We start from the raw sequence: 21,067 nt of genomic DNA, 5'->3' as shown, positions 1-21,067 counted from the left end.
TATGCTCCAGAACTACCGGTATTTTCAGGTTTGGTACATTAAAAGATACTGTATTCCAGGCATGAGAGTCTAAAGTTCTAAACTGCACTATTAGGGTTTCCAAGGGAAACCGGATTTGGGGGGGGGGGTGTGTGAAATCATCTGGCAGACCTCTTTCCTGCTTCAATCTACTTTATCACTGTGGTTCTGACGGTGATTAGATAATGAACCACTCAGACACACAATTTACACAGCAGCTAATTTCATCGGCCTGATTTGAGGGTATGGTTTTTAGGGGGCTATCAAAGAAGCAGATGAAGGTGCATTTGTCATATGTGAGTGACAACCATTCACACTATCTGAACAAAATGGTGCTGGCCCTTATTAGAAACACATGCTATTATCACATATTTAAAGTGCAGTTGAAGCCATAATTTCAAATTGCCAACTGGAAACATAAGGGTAAAACAACCAGATATTACTGAAGCATGTGTACTGACTTTATGCCCTTTTGAAGACATAATGTGGCAACATAATTCAGCTGGGATTTACTCAAATTATCAGATAACAGTATCACAAAAATGAACAAATACTAAGAAATATTATAAACAGAAAGCAATGGTATATCCTCAGAAAAATAAACACATTTATAACAAATTAATTTAATTAAAATTACCAATTAGATTATATTCCCAAAATGAGATGTTTTCAAACATAAAGGATCAATTATTTTAGATAGAAGGTATCACAGGAATCATTAAAGACAGATTGAGTTTGATAAGAGGAAAAACAGTGACTATAGCTCATTCTTACATATTAGAAGACCAAGACATTCTCATTGTAGGTGCAAAGTTTTTAAATATAATTTCCCAGAATTAAGACATAATTGATCTGCTCATATCTTAATGTGGAATTATTTGGTAATAATAAATTTAAAGCAAATTATTAAAATTAAGTATAAGTATTTAAATTAATACTTAAGTATTACTGGCAATCAATGTTATACAGTATCTGATTCACATGAACAAAATTAAGTTAGAAATGAGGAGCTACATTATATCCTACTAATAAACACACCAGACAATGGTTTAGGTAAATTTTCTGAATATCCTAAAAGTATGAAAAAATTCTCCCTGGAAGCACAATATTAACTTCTTATCATCATGAGGCAACTTATACAAATAACACAATAAACAAGAAAACTGAAAATAAAGGTTAGTTTCTTGGCAGTCAGATCAACAAAGGAAACATGGTCAGTTCAATTACAGAAATAAAAAACTTATGACACTTAGAATGAAATATTTCTTACAAAGCCATCTTGATGTAGGGGCTAATGAGTAATTATAGTGATATCCTTAACAACATTCCTAAAGTAAATGCATCAGCAGATTTTAAATGGCAATCTATTCATTTCAGCCCTCAATTTTAACCAAGTAGACAATAGAAATTGAACTCCACTGTTGTTCCCATGCTTGACAGTATCACTATTTTATTCATTTATTTATGAGGTGGAAACATATTATGCAAATAACAAGTTCATTTTTTAAAATATTGCCAAAAATTAAAATAAAAATTAAGTGAAGGGAACATTAGAGTTATCTTCAAAACTGAATAGCCCTGGGATCAACTGAGGTCTAAAAGAGCTGTAAAATACAAGCTTACAGAAAATTCGGTGGCCATTTGGACAACTTCCCATCCTTTTTTTTTTAACAGCCAGATAGATATATTTTATTTATTTATTTATTTTTAAAATGAATTTATTTTAATTAAAGGCTAATTACTTTAGCCATGCCAAACATTGACATGAATCAGCTATAGGCATACATGTGTTCCCCATCCTGAACCCCCTTCCCACCTCCCTCCCCATCCCATCCCTCTGGGTCATCCCAGTGCACCAGCCCTGAGCACCCTGTCTCATGCACTGAACCTGGACTGGCGATCTATTTCACATATGATAATATACATGTTTCAATGCTATTCTCTCAAATCATCCCACCCTCACCTTCTCCCACAGAGTTCAAAAGTCTGTTCTTTATATCTGTGTCTCTTTTGATGTCCTGCATATAGGGTCATTGTTACCATCTTCCTAAATTCCATATATATGTGTTAGTATACTGTATTGGTGTTTTTCTTTCTGACTTACTTCACTCTGTATAATAGGCTCCAGTTTCATCCACCTCATTAGAATCGATTCAAATGTGTTCTTTTTAGTAGCTGAGTAATATTCCACTGTGTATATGTACCACAGCTTTCTTACGTATTCATCTGCTGATGACGTCTAGGTTGCTTCCATGTCCTGGCTATTGTAAACAGCGCTGTGATGAACACTGGGGTACACATATCTTTCAATTTTGGTTTCCTTGGTGTGTATGCCCAGCAGTGGGGTTGCTGGGTTGTATGGCAGTTCTATTTCCAATTTTTTAAAGAATCTCCACACTGTTCTTCACAGTGGCTGTATTAGTTGGCATTCCCACCAACAGAGTTAGAGCGTTCCCTTTTCTCCACATCCTCTCCAGCATTTACTGTTTGTAGACTCTTTGATAGCAGCCATTCTGACTGGAGTGAGATGGTACCTCATTGTGGTTTTGATTTGCATTTCTCTGATAATGAGTGATGTTGAGCATCTTTTCATGTGTTTGTTAGCCATCTATATGTCTTCTTTGGAGAAATGTCTATTTAGTTCTTTGGCCCATTTATTGATTGGGTCGTTTATATTTCTGGAATTAAGCTGCAGGAGCTGCTTGTATATTTTTGAGATTGTCAGTTGTTTCATTTGCTATTATTTTCTCCCATTCTGAAGGCTGTCTTTTCACCTTGCTTATTGTTTCCTTCATTGTGCAAAAGCTTTTAATTAGGTCCCATTTGTTTATTATTGCTTTTATTTCCATTACTCTGGGAGGTGGGTCATAGAGGATCCTGCTGTGATTTATGTCAGAGAGTGTTTTACCTGTTTTCCTCTAGGAGTTTTATAGTTTCTGGTCTTATGTTTAGATCTTTAACCCATTTTGAGTTTATTTTTGTGTACAGTTTTAGAAATTGTTCTAGTTTCATTCTTTTACAAGTGGTTGACCAGTTTTCCTAGCACCACTTGTTAAAGGGATTGTCTTTTCTCCATTGTATATTCTTGCCTCCTTTGTCAAAAATAAGGTGTCCACTGGTGCATGGATTTATCTCTGGGCTTTCTATTTTGTTCCATTGATCTATATTTCGGTCTTTGTGCCAGTACCATACTGTCTTGATGACTGTAGCTTTGTAGTATAGTCTGAAGTCAGGCAGGTTGATTCCTCAAGTTCCATTCTTCTTTCTCAAGATTGCTTTGGCTAGTCAAGGCTTTTTGCATTTCCATACAAATTGTGAAATTATATGTTCTACTTCTCTGAAAAACACCAGCGGTAGCTTGATGGGGATTGCACTGAATCTATAGATTGTTTTGGGTAGTATACTCATTTTCACTATATTGATTCTTCTGATCCATGAACATGGTAAATTTCTCCATTTATTTGTGTCATCTTTGTTTTCTTTCATCAGTGTTTTATAGTTTTCTATATATAGGTCTCTTGTTTCTTTAGGTAGATTTGTTCCTAAGTATTTTATTATTTTTGTTGCAATGGTGAGTGGAACTGTTTCCTTAATTTCTCTGTTTTCTCATTATTAGTGTATAGTAATTCAAGGGATTTCTGTGTGTTAATTTTATATCCTGCAACTTCTCTATATTCATTGATTAGCTCTAGTAATTTTCTGGTGGAGTCTTTAAGGTTTCCTATGTAGAGGATCATGTCATCTGCAATGAGAATTTTACTTCTTCTTTTCCAATCTGGATTACTTTTATTTCTTTTTCTGCTCTGATTGCTGTGGCTAAAACTTCCAAAACCATGTTGAATAGTAGTGGTGAGAGCAGGCACCCTTGTCTTGTTTCTGATTTAAGGGGAAATGCTTTCAATTTTTCACCATTGAGGATAACGTTTGCTGTGGGTTTATCATATATAGCTTTTATTATGTTGAGGTATGTTCCTTCTGTGCCCACTTTCTGGAGGGTTTTTATCATAAATGGATGTTGACTTTTGTCAAAGGCTTTCTCTGCATCTATTGAGATAATCATATGGTTTTTATCTTTCAATTTGTTAATGTGGTGTATCACATTGATCGATTTGCGGATACTGATTGCTTGCATCCCTGGGATAAAGCCCACTTGGTCATGATGTATGATCTTTTTAATACATTGTTGGATTCTGTCTGCTAGAATTTTGTTAAGGATTTTTGCATCTATGTTCATCAGTGATATTGGCCTGTAGTTTTCTTTTTTTGTGGCATCTTTGTCTGGTTGTGGTACTAGGGTGCTGGTGGCCTCATAGAATGAGTTTGGAAGTTTACCTTCCTCTGCAATTTTCTGGAAGAGTTTGAGTAGGATAGGTGTTAGCTCTTCCCTAAATTTTTGGTAGAATTCAGCCGTGAAGCCATCTGGTCCTGGGCGTTTGCTGGAAGATTTCTGATTACAGTTTCGATTTCTGTGCTTGTGATGCGTCTGTTAAGATTTTCTATTTCTTCCTGGTTCAGTTCTGGAAAGTTATACTTTTTCTAAGAATTTGTCCATTTCTTCCAAGTTGTCCATTTTGTTGGCATACAGTCGCTGATAGTTGTCTCTTATGATCCTTTGTATTTCTGTGTTGTCTGTTGTGATTTCTCCATTTTCATTTCTAATTCTGATGATTTGATTCTTCTCCCTTTGTTTCTTGATGAGTCTGGCTAATGGTTTGTCTATTTTATTTATCTTCTCAAAGAACTAGCTTTTAGCTTTGTTGATTTTTGCTATGGTCAACCTTGTTTCTTTTTCATTTATTTCTGCACTAGTTTTTATGATTTCTTTCCTTCTACTAACCCTAGGGTTCTTCATTTCCTCTTTTTCTAGTTGCTTCACGTGTAGAGTTAGTTTATTTATTTGATTTTTCTCTTGTTTCTTGAGGTAAGCTTGTATTGCTATGAACCTTCCCCTTAGCATTGCTTTTACTGAACCCCATAGGTTTTGGGTTGCAACTTCCCATTCTTAAAACTAAAAAATTAGAGATTACTTTCTAAAGACATGCTCCTGGGTCAATAGACATCATCATATACTCATGTTACAGTAATCTTTCATATATTTTTTTAGTACAAGACCTACTGGTTAAGAACAAGGGCTTTAATGGCCTGTGGTCATAAAATCCTAGACAAATCACTGAACTCTAAGGATCTCAGTATCATATTTTTAAAATGAAGATATCTCTACCTTTCAGAGGATGGGTATGATTAAACTAGATAATACATGTAAAGTGCTTAACAGAGAGTCCAGTACATAGAACTCTTTCAGTAACCAGGGCATATACTATTTTTTTAGGATGTAGGAATTAGTACTTTAGAAGAAATTCCACAGTAATGTATTCAAACATTAATTCTGAGTAATATCATTTCATGTCACTCAATTCACCTGAGAACAGGTCAAAATAAACTTTGCAGATTTTAGGTTTCCACTCCCCGCCCCCATTAATTCTTACTAGTTGACCAGAAGCTTTTTTACCCTAGCCCATGGTGAAAGTTATTTCAACTTCACATTAACTAAAATGGTTATTATCAAAAATGTTACAATTACTATCACAATTCTCTTTTGGGGAAATACTTTACCAGTAAAGAAGTCATCATAAAGACTATACTATATCATACTGAATTGCTTGATGAGAAAGTTATTTCTCATTCAATTCTCTTTTAGTCCTTCTGATTATGCCAAGGAGAAAATGTCAGTTTGAGGTTGCTGGTCTTTAATGTTTAACATTTGTAAATTTAACTTTTTATCAACAGAGCATAACTCACCTCAGAGCTTCTAAAGGCTAGAAAATTCAATAAATATGTAGTTTTCACTGCACATATTCTTATTATCTTAAATTGTGGCAAACAATACCAATTTTCCACTTAAATTACAAAGTTTCCCGTTTAAAACTGTTTAAATAGGAAACTGTGACAAAATTTCCTATTTAAATAAATTAAAATGTGAGATCACTTTTTTTTTTATAAAATCAAGACATGTCTGAGAATATTAACTATGGTCATTTTAGTGGTGGGATATCACCTGATTTTTAAAAACTATTTTAGTACTATTCTATATAAAATAGGATAATGTGATAGAGCATGTGTGTGTGGAGGGGAGGGGGCAGCACTGCTGGGCAATACTTGAACTAGGGCAGTCAGAGACTCCTCTCTGAGGAGATGATACTGGAGCTGAGAGTGGACTGGCCAGAATGAGGGAGTAATGTGAAGACCTACAGGAAGAGAGTTCTAAGAAGTAGGAATAAGGTCAGTGTGGGTGAACCACAGCAGATGGTGGTAAATCAAACTGACGTTGGAAAAGCAGAGCAGTTCACCAACATTTGTAACCATGGCTGTCTGGATTCTATTCTAGCTATAATGGGAAGCCATTGATTGGAGCTTTAAATAAAGGGAAAGTAGCATGATGATATATGACTTATGAGCTAAATAAGCTACTGTGGTTACTCTAAGAAGAATAGATTCTAAAGGAGAGGATAAGAATGAGGGCAAAAAGACTAAGTTAGGGGGTAAGTGCAGTGGTGCAGGTAAATGGTAATGTGAGATGAAACTGTTGCTGTAGAGAAGATGAGAAAGTTTGTACTGGGAATGGACTACAGAAGGGACTACATGTAGGATGGAAGGTCATGACAGAAGATATAAAATTGGAAATTATCAGATGTGTTTAAAGTTATGGGTCTGGACAACATCATATAGAGAGACCACTCAAAAACTCAGGTGTCTGATAGAAAAGGATCTGGCAAAAGAGAGTACAAAGTGGTGACAGAGTCAGAGAAAAAGTAGGAGTGTGCTCTTATAGGAGTAAGGGAAAGAAAATGTTTCAAGAAGAAAGGAGTATTAAACTGCGTCAGATGCTGTTTAGTGGTAAAGAAAGCAAGCAGAGAAAGCTGATCATTGCTTCTGACAGAGTGGTTCTTGGAGAAATACTTTGATAGTTATAACCCCTTCCATGAGTCTATTACTTCCATATATCAGAGATGAGAATAACATGACTAAAGGATGTAAATATGGACCTGTCCTCTTACTCCTTACAACTGGGGAGTACTAAAAAAAGGCTAAATTTGAGCATTGTTCAGTTCATTCGGCTTTGAAAATATTTCTCTCTGTATAGACTCTAAGTGGATTATTTACACAAGGTAAAATACCATAAGATTTCTCAGTCTTTGAAAGAGATCCTACCAGTCAAGAAGGGGGCCCACTTTGAAATTACAGCCACTTTCAAAGTTTCACGTTCTAAGTATGCTGGCACAAATAAACACTGAAAGAAAAATGGACTAACTGCATGCTGGTCACCCAACTGGTACAGAAATACTAATGTCTTCTGTATTACTTTATAATGAACATGCACTGTTCATACAAAATAAGTCATTTTTAAAAGTCATTCTTTTTTAAAACAATAAACAAGCTTAACTTGAAGAAAAACTTTGAACAAATTTTACTTAAAATTTTGGCTTTGCAGTAACTAGCCACAAGGAGAAAATCACTATTACCATGGAAATTATTTTATATCTGTACATTTCTTTATATACAAATAAAATGGGTGACTGAAAATAATACCAACCATTATAGTCTCATTATGAAATGATGTGTTATGAGAGAAATTTAACCATAAGCTAGGCTCAGATTGGATTCCATCACAAAAGGTTTCCACCCAGCAATCCTGCAATGTTTCCTTTCCCAACAAAGGACCTTTTTCAAACCATCTTGACTTCTCTCACATTTCCAATGCTTTCCTCTTTTCTCCTGCTACCTAGTAAATGATCTAATCTTTCTCACTTCACAGAGAAAATGCAAGTTATCTTGGGGGTTTTCCACAATTTTTCCTTCTTTCTAGAAGCAAAATGGAAAGCATTACCTTCTACTACCTCTGCTCTGGATCTTATCCTCTTCCAAGGAAGTTTGGTCCACAGACTGTTCTTTGTATTTCCTGAGACCTCAACCTATCATGCCTCTCTCTCCCCTATATTTGAAACATCTCCATTTTCACTAATACTTCCCCATCAATATTTAAGTAGCCTTAAGAGTCTATCAGGTTGGTGCAAAAGTAACTGCAGTTTTGCACTGAGGAAATGCGCAGTTTGATATGGAACACATTCTTAAATAGATGTGGTTATGTTATACATCATTTTAATGTGCATTTCTTGCTTTGTTTTTTGCTAATGACATTACTTGCAGTTTATTTTATATTTATTTTAAACTACAGAAATGGTGTTAGACAAAAAGCAAATTTGAACTTTTTTTTTTTTTTAAGTTCAAAATGAGTCATAAAGCAGCAGAGAAAACTTGTAACATCAATGCACCTGGCCCAGGAATTGCTAACAAATGTATAATGCAGCGGTGATTCAAGAAGTTTTGCAAAGGAGATGAGAGCCTTGAAGAAGAGGAGCACAGTGGCCGGCCATCAGAAGTTGACAACGACCAACTGAGAGCAATCATCGAAGCTGATACTCTTACAACTACATGAGAAGGTGCCGAAGAACTCAACGTCAACTGTTCTACAGTCATTCAGCATTTGAAGCAAATTAGAAAGGTGAAAAAGTTCCATAAGTGGGTGCCTCATGAGCTGACCAAAAATCAAAATAGTCATCATTTTGAAGTGTCACCTTCTCTTATTCCATGCTCAATGGCAAACCATTTTTCGATTAGATTTTGGCGTGTGACCAAAAATAGATTTTATACAACTAGTGACAACCAGCTCAGTGCTTGGACTGAGAAGAAGATCCAAAGCCAAACTTGTACCAAAAAAGTTCATGGCAACTGTTCAGTGCTCTGCTGACACTCTGATACACTACAGCTCTCTGAATCTTGGCAAAACCATTACATCCGAGGCTCAGCAAATCAATGAGATGCACTGAAAACTGCAACACCTGTAGCTGGTACTGGTCAACAAAATGGACCCAATTCTTCTCCATGACAATGCCTGACCACACGTTGCACAACCAATGATTCAAATGTTGAACCAATGGGGCTACAAACTTTTGCCTCATCTGCCATATTCACCTGACCTCCTACCAACGGACTACCACTTCTTTAGGCATCTTGACAACTTTTTGCATGGAAAATGCTTCAATAACCAGCAGGAGGCAGAAAATGCTTTCCAAGGGTTAGTCATATCCTGAATCACGAAATTTTTTTTTTAACTTTTATTTTCTATTGGAATATAGTTGATTTATAATCGACAATATATATTTTTTAGAACCCTTATACAACTTAACAGAAAAGCAAAAACCCCAATTTAAAAATGAGGAGAGGCTCTGAATAGACATTTTTCCAAAGACGACAAACAAACAGCCAATAAATACAGGAAAAGGTGTTCAACATCACTAATCATCAAGGAAATACAAATCAAAGTTACAATAAAAGATCACCTCACACCTGTAAGAATGGCTATTACCAAAAAAAAAAAAAAAAAAAAAAACCCCAAGAAATAACAAATGCTGGCAAGAATGTGGAGAAAAGGGAGCCCTTATGTACTGCTGGTGTGTGTGTGTGTGTGTGTGTGTGTGTGTGTGTGTGTGTTAGCTGCTCAGTTGTGTCCCACTCTTTGCCATCCCACAGACTGTAGCTCACCAGGCTCCTTTGTCCATGGAATTCTCCAGGTAAGAATACTGGACTGGGTAGCCATTCCCTTCTCCAGGGGATCTTGCCGACTCAGGGATCAAACCCAGGTCTCCCACGCTGCAGGCAGCTTCTTTACTAGCTGAGAGCCACCAGGGAAGCACTGCACTGCTGGAGGGAATGCCAACTAGTGCAGATAATATCAGTATGGAGATTGCTCAAAAAATTAAAACTAGAAACTACCCTATAACCCAACAGTTCCACTTCTTGGTATTTACCCAAAGGAACCAAAATCACTATTTTGAAAATATATCTGCACTCCAGTGTTCAATGCAGCATTTTTTACAACTGCCAAGACATGGAAACAAGAGATCATCAAAAGATTTTTTTTTTAATGTGGCATGTATATAATTGAATATTATCCAATAATAAAAAGACAGAAATCCTGCCATTTGAGACAACATAGATGGATCTTGAGGGCATTACACTAAGTGAAGTCAGACAGAGAAAGATATATACCAATACTGTATGATCTCACTTATATGTGGACTAGAGAAAAAAAAAATCAGGAACAAAAAGATGAAACCGAAGTCACAGATACAGAGAAGAAACTAATGGCTGCCAGAAGCAGTGGCTGAAATGTGTGGAGGCCAAAAGCCACAAATTTCCAATTATAAAGTAAATAACTCATGGGGATGTAATATACAGAATGGTGACTACAGTTCATATTACTTGATTCGAAAGTTACTAAGATTTTTTTCTTTTAACCAGTCATCTTTTATTGGGTGTTAATTCTCCATTAGGCTATGAAAGGATTCAGGGGTGCCTGGCAGAGGTCATGGCCAGGAACGCAGAATGTGCTCTCTTCAGTGGTCCTCGCTTGGCTGCTCTTGTTTAAGTTCCTTGTAAGAACGGCAAACAGTTGAAAAGCATGTAAGCTGCCAGCACCATAGAAAGCCCAGCGACACTCCCTTTCTTCATGTTTAACTTGCTGTAATACTGGCAATAATCTCTCTGAACTGCTCCAGCAACGCCTTTAGGGATGAAATCTCTCATTAGTATCCAGCTTGGCAGCTCCCTTCATTTGACATCCAGGAGTCTCTTTTCCTTCAGTGGTACAGCTGACGCCATCTTGGAGTCCTGGCGGTCTGCTCCAGTAAGAACTCTTCCGTGTTGAGCAAGGTTTGAGGCACAACAAAAAGACTTCCCACACTCTTCATAGGGTTTCTCACCACCATGAATTATCTGATGCAAAAAAAGAGATGAATGTTTCCCAGAAATAAATGTTTTTCTATCACTGATTATTTTATAACTTGAATCCAAATCTGTATTCCAGCTTCTTGTTTCTTCCCTCGCAACCATCCAGGGGTCTCTTCCTTCCTCCAATAACACAATTATATCTGGCTTAGAAATGGAACGGCCCAGTGAGACCAAGTTACTATAGTTCTCCATCATCACATCGCGTGAATCACAGATTTTTACGCTACAAGAATAAACAAACATACTTCTCATTGGCAAATATGTGTTGATTGTAATGCTTCCTATTTTGATTAACAAAAATGTGTTTGAGCCTAGTTATAATGATTTAAAACTCACAGTCCAAAACTGCAATAGCTTTTTTGCCAACCTGATATATTAAATCAGTCAAGTCAGTCACCCTCAGACATTAATTCCCTTTCAACCTATTGCTTTCTTTCCTCCTGTTCAGACCCAAACTTCCTGGCTCCGAGCTGTACCTGCCCTCTCCACTTCTTTACCTCCTATACAAAACACAGCAGTTTGGAATGTGCCTCCACCATGCTATGAGAAATCAGTCTCAAAAAGGGACACCGATGATTTGTCTTCATGATGCTAAACCTTAACAGCCATTTTTCAGGACTCTTATATCACCTCTCACTAGCATCTACCTTCAGAGCACTGACGAAGTCTCTTCCATGGCTTCTTTTCAATTGTATCTCCTGATTTCCTTCTGCTCTCTCCAGCCGTGTCTTCTCAGGCTACATCTTTCCTTGCTCTAGCCACACCATAAATACTGGTGTCTCTCTCAGCTCTCTTCTCTTAACACTCTATTACACACTCATTAACAGAATTTCCAGTCCCAAACTCCCCTGTTTAAGTCCAGTATACTTTAAGGTAATAGCCAATAAAATAAACAACAACAAAAATTGTAGTTATTAAGTGTGCTCAGTTGCTCAGTCATGTCCAACTCTTTATGATCCCATGGACTCATAAAGAGTCCTCTGGGTTCCTCTGTCCATTGGATTGTCCATGCAAGAATACTGGACTGTGTTGCCATTTCCTTCTCCAAGTTATTAAATGAATTATTTATATTATAAAATTTATTCAGTAAGTGAATAAATGCAAAATGTCAATGCTCATATTAAAACTGACTTTTAAAAAATTGTGTACCTCTTTACTAAGAGCCAGATAAAAAGAGAAAATATTTGACTTGGTGAGATACACTTGACTTTCCACATGGTATTAAACACTGCATATCATATTTATTTCCTGTTATGTCATAAATGACTTGGTTATTTTCAATCACAAGTGGATTGAAGACTGATTACTCATTAATTCATTCAAAGCCTGTCTTATTTCACAAAGATTTGAGTAAGATGGATAAATCCATACTTTTAGGACGCTAGATCTAACTAGGAAGGACTTCAGAAATAAAAATATACTTTGAATATTCAGCACTTCAGTAAAATGTTTTGCTATATTATTACTTATATTTGGGTTATATTCAATTTTCAGAAGCAAAACATCCCTAGCTAGATGCAGAAATAGATTTTAGAACACATAGACGTGTTTAAGGATTCACTGCAGTAATTTACTGCTACTTGTCATAGAAACCTTGATAATCCAAATTTTCTACAATCAATAACTACTGGAGAGGGTGTGAGGAAAAGGGAGCCTTCCTACACTGCTGGTAGGAAATGTAAACTGGTACAGCCACTATGGAGAACAGTATTGAGGTTCCTTAAAAAACTAAAACCAGAGCTACCATATGATCCAGCAGTTCCACTCCTGGACAAATACCCAGGGAAAAGCCATAATTAAAAAAAATACATGCACTCTGATGTTCACTGCTGACTATTTACAATAGCCAGGGCATGGAAGCAACCTAAATGTCCATTAACAGAGGGAGTAAGTCAGACAGAGAAAGACAAATATCATGTATCACTTGTAAGTAGAATCTTAAAAATGGTACACATGAACTTATTTACAGAACAGAAATAGAGTCACAGAGATAAAAAACAAACTTGTCACCAGGAGGTAAGAGAATAAGGGAAGGGATAAGTTGAGTGATTTAGACAGACATATACATACTACCATATATAAAGCAGGTAAGTAATAAGAACCCACTGTATAGCACAATGAACTCTACTCAATACCTGGTAATGGCTTATATGGAAAAAGAATCTTTAAAAAAAGGGAAAAATACGTATGTATATCTGAATTATTTTACTGTACAGCTGAAACACAACACTGTAAATCAATGATACCCCAATAAAAATTTTTTTTAGAAAAAGACTCTAGAAAAAACCATTACTACTCAAATATATTAAATCTTAAATCACAGCACCAAAATATTCTGTGTCCTACGTGGCAAATAATAAATGTTCTGATCATCTATGTTCTAATCCAGAGTCCCACCAAAATCACTGAAAGGCTAAGGGCCACGTTCCTAAACTAGTAAAAAATAAACTATTAAATAGAATGTTAGAAATCAAAACAAGGATATCTTGCTCAAAAAAACCTTTATCTTATCAAATTTCTAATCCATTCTCCAAAGCAAAGTCCTATTTTGTGTCAGAACTATGATGCCCAACTTCCTCATAATTCTACAGCTCATTAATATTTAAAGAGAAGGAAGAGAGCTAAGCTTGCGTTGGCAATTCTCTTAATATCTACAGCTTTATTCATAAATACTGAAAAATACCAGTGCCTATTTTTTTTATAAATGACATGACAAAAATTCTTTATTGTATGGAGGAAGAGTAGGTTAAAGAAGTAGCTACAACCATAAATAAATAAAATCTTGCCATTTGTGATAACATGGAAGAATCTAGACAGTATAATGATAGGTGAGACACAAAGACAAATATCAAACGATCTCACTTATGAGGTCTAAAACACAAAACAAACGAACCAACAAAACAAAATGTAAACAGAGTCTTAGATACAGATACTAAACTGGGGCTGCAGAGGAGGGGGCTGAGTGGGTGAAATAGGCAATGGAGATTAAGAAGCATGAATTCACAGTTATAAAATAAGTAAGTCATGAGAATGTAATATACAGCATAAGAAATATGGTCAACAACATTGTAATAATTTCATATGGAAACAGTTGGTTACTTGACTTATGGTGGTGATTTTCTAATGTATCTAAACATTGACTATGTTGTACATCTGAAACTAACATAATATTGTCAACTATAGTTCAATTAAAAAAAGAGACCATATCTATCACTAGAAAGTTCACTTATGTTCCTTTTTCAGTTAAATTGCTCCTCTCCTCCAAAATAACCACCATTCTGATGCCTACCACTTAGATTAGTTTGCTGATTCTTGAACTTCATATAAATAGAATTATGCAGTTAAAAAGGGAGAGGGGGTTAAAGCTGTTTATTGCACACTCCAAATGGTATGATTTAGTTTAGTCTAGTTTAAGCCCAGGTTTATAGATGCACTTCAAAATTCTAGTCTAAACCTAGATAAAACTCCTTCTCATCTTGATGATAAAAGCAGTTTGAGCAAAACCAGAATCTAATTCATAGCTGGATCTCAAACTTGAAATATTTATCTCCGTTAAACAAGATATGCAGTTTTAATTACCTTCCTCAAGTAAGAAAGTGGGAGAAGAGCATCTCAACTTATTATATTTACTTCAAAAATAAATAGTCTCCTTAAACCTATCAGTGAAGAAGATACACGGAAATGGGCTTCCCTGGTGGCTCAGGTGGTAAGGAATCTGCCTGCAACGCAGAAGACCTGGTTTCGATCCCTGGGTTGGGAAGATCCCCTGGAGGCGGACATGACTACCCACTCCAGTCTTCTTGACTGGAGAATCCCCATGGACAGAGGAGCCTGGTGGGCTACAGTCCATGGGGTCACAGAGTCAGACACGACTGAGCAGCTAACACACACAAACATGGAATTAGTTGGTCTAGTAATGTAAACTGTCAATTACTTGATGGAGTAGCATAAATGGAACAAGCAAAACTAGACTTGGTGGAATGTTGTTATTTACAATAACAAATCATTTTAAAGTAGGCTTAAGTCTTTGACCTTTGTTTTCCAGGAGAAAACCTATTGTATTAGATACAGAAAAGGCCCTAAAACAGTTCAGTCTATCTTACAGGCTAACTGTTTAATGCTGAAACTATGAACTAGGATAGCCAAAAATATTTGCTTTTGCTTTGCTTCTCTTCCATCCCCTCTCCGTTCCCACTCTCTTACTATAGGAAAAGGCTCACACTCCAAATCCTGGCCGAGAGGATAAAAACTTCCATCCCTCTGACATTCAAAAGTTGATCAAGGTTTTCAAAAGTTTAATTAAAAAAAAAAAGCACATATGGCTGACTCTGAAGGGCCAATCAAAAATTAAACAAATTATAGATGATTCATTTAGAAGTTTAACACAAAGTTGTTACCTTAAATGGAAGCAATCAAACAAAATGCTAGAAGTAAAGAATCATTCCCAATACTGAGACAAATAGATATATCTGGTATAGGAAAAATATAATAAAGTGGGTCAGTTAAGTTTAGAAACCTTAAATTTTTTCATTTACTATTTTATCCTAAGAGTTCATATAAATTAAAAAAGAATACACTTTTAAGTAATGAATAAAAAACAAAACATTATGGTGAATATATTAAAAAAAAAAAAAGAAACAGACTTGCGAATAAAGAGAACAAACTAGAGGTTACCAGTGGGAAGACGAGAAAGACAGGGGTAGGGAATTAAGAGATACAGGCTACCAAATATATAATAAATAAGCTACAAGGATCTATATTATACAGTACAGGGAAATAGAGTCAGTATTTTATAGTAACTATAAGTGTAGTATAACCCTTAAAAATTCTGAATCACTAACAATAAGTAGGAAGGATGAGATGGAAAAAAAGACACAGGCATAAAAACATGAAAAATATTAAAAACTGGAGCTTACATTAGTGTAGTGGCAAGCAAAAAAGATTTTTGATTATTAATAATACCATTATATCAGTTGTTAACTGATCAGAAGCAACACATTACAATATTATACAATATAATTCTTTTTAAATACAATAATTTTTTATAAATACAATATAATCCAGTAAACTCTACCTAATAGCTACTGGTACTGTACTTATACTGTAGATAACTAGACATTCACATCATTAAGGAAACCTTAAATTCACTTAAAAGTTATGAATTATAACCCAGAGTCAACACCTGTACTTAATTATATTTAGTTGCTCAAGGGTTTAACATTTTTAGTTGCTGCAACATATCAACTCTCTCCAAAGAAGCAGGCAGAAAAAAAGCACTTTAATGAAACTAGAATTCATTTCTCAAGAAGATTTTCATTTCTTATTCTACATAATAGATTCTTAGATGTATAAAACATAAATTCAATCAATGGTACTTTGAATTAATATTTATTGAGATTCTGCTCTACTTCCAATATTGAGCAAACTACTTTTGCTGTATTTAATCTTCCCAATAACTATTTTACTAACTTTTGAATTTCTAAAGTATTACTTAGCCTTCTGCCACTAGAAAATGCACTCTATAAACTGACCTTGCTACACCCTCACTCTCCACAAACCCTCATCTCAAGTCAAAGTCTTATGCTGACTTCCTAAGCCCTGAAAGTTCTTAATACTCAACTGTCAGTAAATTTTTGCCCACTCTCTTCCCTGGGCCTCAAAGATACATATCCTTTCTTTCTATTACAAGTCACATCCACCCCTAAAATGCAGAGCATGACTTCCCCTCATCAGCAAAGCAGTTCTAGAGAGTACAGGTCTAAGAGATCTCTACTATCCCTGTGTCACAAGCGGAGTTGGAGATACTTGTTTGGAGTAAGGCCTGACTCCTGAGAAAATCCATTTTTATACCTTTTTAAAGAATCACGTTATAATGAGGGAAGACACACATGGAATAATTAGCAAAACTAAAATTTTATCTTTATTACCAGTTGTTGTTGTTCAGTTGCTAAGTGTCTGATTCTTTGCAGCTCCATGGACTATAGACTGCCAGGCTCCTCTGTCCATGGGATTTCCCAGGCAAGAATACTGGAGTGGGTTGTCATTTCCTTCTCCAGGGGGTCTTCCCAAACCAGGGATTGAACCTAGGTCTCCTGCATTGGCAGGCAGATTCTTTACCACTGAGCCACCAGGGAAGCCCTTATTACCAAGTACTGTAAGCAATGAATAAAATGATTTATGTGAACTCTCTGCCATTCAAGAAATAAACTAAATGATAAATCAGAGCTTTAATTTTTCTAATGTTGGTGCCCATTAATATCCTACATCTTTCAATCAAATTGACCTCCATTCCACCCTTTCATTTTACATTTGCAATGCTGTACTCATCATTCTGCATGGAATAGTCTTCCTCCCCATTTCTGCCTTTCAAAAAATGTTATTAATACATATCTTTCATGACCTTAATTCGAGGTCACTGAAATTTATCTCGATGATGCCTTCTCTAACCATATCCTGACCTGTAACATGTATATCTAATGTTAGACTATGTGATTCTATCTCCTAGTTATTTAAGCTCAAGGATTCTGTCTTATACACCTTTCTAGTTCCCTCCAGTGCCTTATCAGAGCTGATAGGTACAAGGTGAAGTGAAGAATAAAGGAATCAATGAATGTCTCAAGCACTTATTAAGCACTCAGAATAAAAAACTGTTAGAAGAGAACTATGGTGGCTCAATGGTAAAGAATCTGCCTGTCAATGTAGGAGATGCAGGCTCAATCTCTGGATCCGGAAGATCCCTTGGAGAAGGAAATGGCAACCCGTTCCAGTATTCTTGCCTGGGAAATCCCATGGATAGAGGAGCCTGGCGGGCTACAGCCTATGGGGTTGCAAAAGAGTCAGACAGGATTTGGTGAGCAAACAATAACAACACAACAGATTCTAGATGAATCCAGACAAGCGGCACAACAGCAAAGGATCAATTTTATAGCACATAACAAGACACTGAAGAAGTATTTCAAAGAAACCAGTGCTAAGCACGTCAATCACATAAAGTAACAGAGTGTAAGTAAAGCACAAAACAGCAAACTGAAATAACAGATGTGAGAAGTTTCTTCTGTTTCATCTCTTCACCTTTGAACTGCTTGGCTATTAGTGATGATATTCACTTAATTATTTTCTGAGGGCTTCTTGGGCATATTGCACTGAATTACACATTACAGTGTAATTTTTAAAGTGAATAAATCAAATTAAGAAGAGGGCAAACATACCTATCCACTATAAGACCAATAAATGCAACCATAAAAGAAAAAGAGAGAAGGGATTGATCAGCATGAATTAAGATTAACGACAGAAGGCTTGATTGAATACACATGAAGACTTTTAGGGACAGATATTAGCAAAGCAAAGCAGAGAGTCAAAAGAAAATTCCAGGCAGGATAAAAGTATAAATAGAGTAAAGATGATGAAGGGCACAGACTCTGAAATCAGGTTATCTGGATTCAAATCTGTATTTCAGACTGCTTGATTCATTAGCTCTGTGACTAATTTCTCTGTCTTAAGTTTCCTTGTCTGTAAAAACTAGAGAATAATGCCAACCTCCTAAGATTGTTCTGAAGATTAAAAGTGATAATATCTGTCAAGATCTTAGAATGTAAACACTCAAAATAAGCTAACTATACTTACAAATGGAAATCTAAAGAAAAGGTATATACCAGGGTTTCTCAACCTTGGTATTACTAACATTTGGGACAAGATAATTCCTTGTCGTGGGGGCTGACCTGTGCAATGCAGGATGTTCAACAGCACCCCTGGCCTCTACAAACCAGATGCTGGTAACGCATACACATACACGAGGCACAAGCACACAGCACCAGCACACAGGCGGACCTCCAGCTGCGGAGATCAAAAATGTCTTGAGACACTGCTAAGTCACAGTTCAGAACACCAGTGGACACCAAGAGACGAAGGCTGTGCTACAGAGCAACCAAAAGACGGTGCCTTACTATTATTCTTCTTGGCCTTACTAAGGCTTCGTTGCAGTGTGCAGGATTCAATCTCTAGCTATGGTGCGTGCAGGGGGCTTCTCTTGTGGAGCATGGGCTCAGTAACTGTGGTGCCAGCTCTCTAGTTGTGGCACGTGGGTTCAGCTGGCCCACAGCGAGCGGTCTTAGTACCAAGACCAGGAACCAAACCTGTGTCCCTGGCAATGGGAGGTGGATTCTTAACCACTGGGCCACCAGGGAAGTTCCAGTGAGAGGGTTCTAACACTACGCTCAGGAGTTGAAATTTAATCTCCTCAATTATAAAATTCCTAATGCAGATTTTCAGAGACATGCTCTTGTAATCTTGCCCTGGTTTGGTTACTCACTCACACTCTCTTTAAATGATTCCATTAGTTATGGACAAGATCTAATAGCAGCCTGGAGAGAGACTACTGGTCAAGAACAGAGCAGCTGACTGTTGGGTACTAGTTATAGAAATAACATGAATGTGGTTAAATCTAAAAAATTAAAACCTTTATAAAGATTTTTTTTGGTCTAGTGGGTAGGAAGAATTATATTAAACTGAGAAGAAATGAAATGTGACCAGTCATAAAACTGGAGACGTATAACAGCTAGTTAAAGACACATATTTTAAGTGACATATTTAACAAATGTGTAATGAACGTCAGTTACAAGGAGAATGGGGCCAGGAACTGGAAGGCAAGTTTCAGAGATGAGAAAAAGCTGAGTAACATCTTCAAAGATGCTTACAATCTAATAGGAGAGAGAGAGATTAGCATATAATAAATACAAGAAAGTAAATCCAGGATGAAAGGAAGCAGGGAAGTGGTTAGTATTCAGTACAAGCTGATGGAAAGTCAGCCTCAAGGCTTCAAACTGGAATACTGGTGTTACACAGATGTCACTTAAACTTTGGATTAAGATTTGTGTGCAGGTTTTGATGGAGGCATAAATTATTTTTTAGTCCCACACTTAGGTATATTGATGTTCTGATAAGAGATAATATTGTCTCTGTTAGGGTCTGAAACTGGTGTTTAAATGCTTGAAAAATGTAAACATGTGACAGGTACTAATCAGTCAAAGAAATGGCTGGCTATTAATCTTTAAAATAACTATTTTTAGCTTTGTTTGTAATATCAATGGATTACGACTTTTACCTAGTTTTTTGAACATATGGTGGAGTAAGGGTGAGGACAGAAGGAAAAGGAAGGACTCACCAAGAATATTTGGTGTTAGAATAGGAAAATAATGGTTTGACTAAATCTATATTACATGATAGGGATCATTCTTGGGTCCAAACTGCAAAGGTAGATGTCACAAAACCAGATAACATACCTCACAAAATAATTATGCCCTTAAATACAACAATCCACAGTTCTGAAATGAGAGCAGAAACACAGAAGGAGGGGAGGGCCTAGAAAGATTAAGGACAGGCAAGTGACTGAACCTTTGGAAGCAGACTGTGTAAAGCAGGTCACTGCATACCCAGTAGTCTTCCAACCCAACCCACCGTAACTGGCTCAACAAAATGGGTACCAACTTACCTGAGAGATTCCTAAAATTCTACTGCTGCCCTGAAGTCCTAAAGACCCGGTCATCACCATCAACAGCCAAGTCAGAGCAAACAACCACCAGCAGGTGGTGCCAAATCAAAGCCAGTCTCAGAAAGGATTTGGCTGGGCCAGCACCTTGCCACACCCCTCACCCCATGCAAGGAAGGGTGCAGGTTTACCCAGGTAATCCATTCAGCGAGCAATACACTGACCTCATATTTTATGCACAGAAACTCCTGGACACAAGTAGCACATTATAGCAGAGGAGGGGTGTGTTACTGTAATACCATCTTTGGGTGGGGGTAGGGGAAAGATGAGAACTAGGGCTCAAGAAATCTAGTTACAAAGGAATAAATTTTTTAAACATCTTCTTGCTTTATGCCAATTCTCATTAATACAGACTCAGATAAAGCCTTAAAAATCATCAGAAAATCATAGAATAATGCCATCCTCAAAAAGGTCTGACTAATCAAGACTTTAAACAGTTAAATACAAACACAATTAATGCTTCAAGGCTTTCCCACATGGCTCTACTAATGAAACATGATCTTCAACAAGAATAAAAGGATGTAATATTGTTGATCCTCCTAAATAAAGTTAAATGATCCTACAGCTCTTTTGTCTTTATAGAGCATAAAACATGGGAACTAAAGTATCTCCCCACCCCTTCCCTAATGTTAAAAAAAATATGGAAGTTCCTCTCAA

The 21,067-nt window shown here is 36.4% G+C and overlaps 1 protein-coding gene across 2 annotated transcripts in view; it reads right to left on the bottom strand.

Annotated features, from left to right (window-relative positions):
• The window catches only part of OLA1 (Obg like ATPase 1), a 166,029-nt gene that overhangs the window by 77,648 nt on the left and 67,314 nt on the right, over positions 1–21,067 (bottom strand). The window lies entirely within an intron of this gene.

Source organism: Odocoileus virginianus, chromosome 13 (genome assembly GCF_023699985.2).
Source record: "Odocoileus virginianus isolate 20LAN1187 ecotype Illinois chromosome 13, Ovbor_1.2, whole genome shotgun sequence".
Taxonomy (NCBI): domain Eukaryota; kingdom Metazoa; phylum Chordata; class Mammalia; order Artiodactyla; family Cervidae; genus Odocoileus; species Odocoileus virginianus.
The sequence above is the reverse complement of the archived record's forward strand: the minus strand, read 5'-3'. Positions and strand labels throughout refer to the sequence as shown.